Source organism: Penaeus vannamei, chromosome 14 (genome assembly GCF_042767895.1).
Source record: "Penaeus vannamei isolate JL-2024 chromosome 14, ASM4276789v1, whole genome shotgun sequence".
NCBI lineage: Eukaryota > Metazoa > Arthropoda > Malacostraca > Decapoda > Penaeidae > Penaeus > Penaeus vannamei.
This window is the reverse complement of record NC_091562.1, coordinates 42681931-42686930: the sequence shown is the minus strand read 5'-3', so window position 1 is coordinate 42686930 and position 5000 is coordinate 42681931.

The following is a 5000-nucleotide window of genomic DNA, read 5'->3' as shown; positions in this document are numbered from 1 at the left end:
AACATAAGATGACCCTGCATGACAAAAAAAAAAAAAAAAAAAAAAAAAAAACATGACATGATAAAATATACCATGATACATTTCATACATACCTCGACGTAGATATGCGATCTGTTCCACATAGAATGTAACACACATGATGCCACCTACATATGTTTCCCCTGCATTTCAACTGCGGCCAACATGATGCAACAAGAGTACATATAACCATTAGCATACCTGTTTAAGTGCAATATAACGTAATCTCCGGTAATGAGATATATGCAGAAATATACCTTATTAATCCCCTCAACGGCCGAGCGATTTCGTCAATTTATTTACTTGTCTGTCATATGCGTTTGTCTGTTTGTCTCATTAGTGGTTTTGCGAAATGGTTCATCGAGTGAGAGATGAGATGAGATGAACCCGAAAGGGGCGTGTCGCGTTGGAGTGATTGGCGTGTCTACAACTCTCTCTCTGTCTGTGTCTGTCTGTCTACATGTCTCCCTCTCTATCTCTCTCCCTCTCTCTCTCTCTCTGTCTTCTCTCTGTTCTCATCTCTTTCTTGCCTTATCTCTCTCTCTCTCCTCTTTCTTCTCTCTCTTCTCTCTCTCTCTCTCTCTCTCTCTCTCTATCTCTCTCTCTCTCTCTCTCTCTCTCTCTCTCTCTCTCTCTCTCTCTCTCTCTCTCTCTCTCTCTCTATATATATATATATATATATATATATATATATATATATATATATATATATATGTATGTATATATATACCTTATCCCCTCCTCACCCCTCCCTCCCTCGGCCTTCCCTTCTCGTGCGGATATATATTCCAACCCTTTAATGGGACAGGTCAGAGTGCACGCCCGCGGAGAAGGACCCGAACACCCACCCACGCCCTCCTGCCACATGACCCACCCACCCACCCACTATCCCCCCACCACCATGCTCCACTCTCACTCATCTGACACAGTTCCCCACCCAACACCCATGACCCTCCCACCAAATTCCACCATCCCCCCACCGCCCACCCACCACAACAGTTCCCTCACCCACCGCCCACTCCTCTCCTGCCCATCACCACCATCCCCCTGAGCCGGCTCCAACCCACCGCTCCACCCACCACACATCCTCCCGCCGCCCACCCACCCACCATCCCTCCACCGCCCTCTCGCCCACCAGTTCCCCACTCCCACCGCCCACCCTCCCACCCACCCACCCACAAGCGTCGTCCGGCGTAATTAGATGCGTAGACACAATAGGGATGGTGAGGGGGGCGAGGAGGGGGGAGGGGGGAAGAGGCGGGGGAGAAGGGAAGGGGGAGGGAGGAGTGTGGAGGGGAGTAAGGGAGGAAGGGATGGATCACTGGGGTGGGGGAGGACGGATGTGATGGTGAGAGGGTGGAGGGAGGAGGAATAGTTAGGATGGGGGTGGGGGGAGGGGAGGGAGCGGAGGGGGGTGGGGGAGAGGAGAGGGGCGGAGGGGGGTGGGGGGAGGAGGGGAGAGGTTGTAGGGCGTCGGAGGGGAGAGCCAAGAGAGGCGAGCCAGTGCCATCCCGCGGTGGAGGTCGAGAAGGAGGGAGAGTCAATGGGTATAGTGTTTCGTGGCACAGCACACACGCCCCCCTTCACCCCTCCCCTATCCCCCTTCTCCCCCCTCCCCCCCCCCCTACGCCTCCCCATGCCTCCCCCGCCCCTATCCTTGCTATGGCGCAATGGCGATGGGGTGCAACATGTGTTCGGGGAGAGAGTGAGGGGGTGGGGTGGGGGAGAGTGAGGGAAAGGGGGGGAGAAGGAGAGGGAGAGAAAATGAGGGGATGGCTTCTCAGGGACGCAGTGAGGGGAGGGAAGAGGGTGAGGGAGAGAGGGGAGAGGAAAGGGGTGTAAGGAAGGGTGGGGCCTGGAGGTGGGAGGAAGAGAGAAATAGAGAGAAGAGAGAGAGTGAGAGAGAGAGAGAGAGAGAGAGAGAGAGAGAGAGAGAGAGAGAGAGAGAGAGAGAGAGAGAGAGAGACAGAGAGAGAGATAGATAGATAGATAGATAGAGAGAGAGAGAGAGAGAGAGACAGGCAGACAGACACAGACAGACAGAGAGAGACAGAGAGACAGAAAGGCAGAGAGACAGAGACAGAGATAGATAGATAGATAGAGAGAGAGACAGAGAGAGAGAGAGACAGACAGAGAGACAGACAGAGAGAGACAGAAAGGCAGAGACAGACACAGAGATAGATAGATAGATAGATAGATAGATAGATAGATAGACAGACAGACAGACAGACAGACAGACAGACAGACAGAGGAAGTTGAATGACCTCCAACCCGATGACTAATCGATCTTTCCTCAAGAACGTTATCTTCAGAATTTACAAGAATTCATGACTAACTTCGCTTATCTTTCCTCATGAGCACCGATCTTTACCAAACACTTCCCCTCATACGTCATGTTGGAGATAAAACCGCATATGTTGGATGTTGGTGAAGTTACATAAGACTTAAGCTTAACACTTCCTTCCATATATCATACTGTGGTTAAAGCCGCATATGTTGGATGTTGGTGAAGCTACATAAGACTTAAGCTTAGCACTTCCTTCCATATATTATACTGTGGATAAAACCGCATATGTTGGGGAAGCTACATAAGACTTAAGCTTAACACTTCCTTCCATATTTTTTACTGTGGATAAAACCGCATATGTTGGGGAAGCTACATAAGACTTAAGCTTAACACTTCCTTCCATATATTATACTGTGGATAAAACCGCATATGTTGAGTAAACCACATACTGCTTATGCCTGACTAAATCCTTCCCATCATATATCATGTTGTGGATAAAGCCACATATGTTGACACTGCAACATATCGCTTCACTACTGTCTGGATTTCCTCTCTCTTTTTAGGATATGTGGCATCATATACTGGATATACTATCATGTTTACTTTCACTTATAACAAATAATAAAGAATATTTAAGAGTAATTAAGAATACTCGGAAACTTAAACTCTTTTTCATACCATCCCATAGCTATGCAACGTATGCTAACATTTTGCAACTGTGCAATTATGTTGATAAGCGAAAAAAAGAGATAATTGAGTGTCCTCTTCTCTCGGCAAGATGTCTCCTCTTGTCTCTCTCCCATAGAAGCATGTGGCACTCATGGGGGGGGGGGGGAAGGGGGGAGGCATCGATGGGGAATGCCGTGGCCAAGAAAAAGAGGGATTAAGGACAAAAAAGGAAGCGGAGACAGAGAGGGAGGTAAGAAGAAAGGAGAGCGGAGGAGGGAGGGATGAGAAGGAGAAATATATATATATATAGATATATATATATATATATATATATATATATATATATATATATATATATATATATATATATATATATATATATACATACACACACACACACACACACACACACACACACACACACACACACACACGCACACACACACACACACGCACACATATATGTATATATATATATATATATATATATATATATATATATATATATATATATATATATATATATATATGTATATTCATATATCATAGTAAGTGTGTGTATACCAACACACTCACTCTGCCAAAGAAACACATCGACAAAATAGGTCCACAAAGTCCGAGCGGCAGAGCATCGCCGGCGGAGCGGAGGAGAGAGGAGAGAGGAGAGAGGCGAGAGGAGAGAGGAGAGAGAGGCGAGAGGAGAGAGAGGAGAGAGGAGAGAGAGGCGCGAGAGGAGAGAGAGGCGAGAGGAGGAGAGAGGCGAGAGGAGTGAAAGGAGAGAGAGGCGGAGAGGAGGAGAGGAGAGAGAGGCGAGAGGAGAGAGAGGCGAGAGGAGAGAGGAGAGGGAGGCGAGGAGGCGAGAGAGAGACAAGAGACGAGAGAAATCTGGGACTGGCCAAGGGTACGAAAAGGGGGGGTTGGGTGGGGAGTAGGGGGGGGCGGGGGGAGGGGGGGGCGAAGGAGGGCCGGAAGAAGGAGCGAGAGGAGGTGTGAGGAAGGACTCGGGGAGAAATAGTGGCGGTCAGGGAGTCCAGGTCAGGACGCCCGTGGAATCTGTGAGCGCTGGGCGGGAGTGTTCCCGGAATACGAGAGGAAGGAGGGGGGGGAGGGGGCGTGGGAGAGGGAAGGAGGAGGGAGGAGGAGGAGGAGGCAGGGGAAAGGGGAGGGGAGTGAGGAAGGAGCAGGAGAAGGGGAGGGAGTGAGGGGAAGGAGGAGAAGTAGAAAAGAGATAGGGGTGAGGAAGGAGGAGGGAGCAGGAGGGAGTGGGGAAAGGGGGAGAGTGGAGATGGAGTAGCGAGAAGGAGAGGGTTAGGGGAAAAGAGGATGGGGAGAGGAGGAGAAGGGAGGAAGAAGGGCGAGAGGAAAAAGGAGGGAGAGAAGAAGGGAGGAAGTAGGGGAGGAGGGAGGGAGAGACGAAGGGTAAAGAAGGGTAAGAAGGAGAGAGGAAGTGGAACGGAGGGAGAAATAAGGAGGAGGGGAGAAGCCAAGAGAAAGAAGGAGGAAGACAGAATGAGAAAAGGAAAGTATAGAGTAAGGAGACGGTTAGAGAAGGAAGGAATGGAGAAGGAAGGATGAGAAAGGAAGGGAGAGGGATGATAAGGGAAGAAGGAAGGAGGAAAGGAGGGAGGAGAAAAAAAAAAGAGAATGAGGGAAAGAGAAATAAAAGAGAGTAGAAAAGAAGGGAAAGTAGAACAGAGGAAAGAAAGAGAGAGGGAAGGAAGGAGGGACGAAGAGAGAAGAGAAATAATAGGAAAAGTTCGCCTCTGCGCTGAAAAGAGGGTAAAGGGGAGGGGGAAGATACGTGAATAGAAAGAAGAGATAAAAAAGAGACGAAAGAAAGGCGAATAAAGATAGGAAAAAGAGAAATAGGGAACGTGGGAAGAGAGGAAAGAAAATGACGAAAGGATGGTAAAGAGAGGAAAGAAAAACAGAAAAGGAATTAGAGTAATAAAGAAAAGAAAGATGGATGGGAAAGACAGTATACATAAAAAGAATAAAGAAAAAAGTAGAAAGCCAAAAAAAGAAA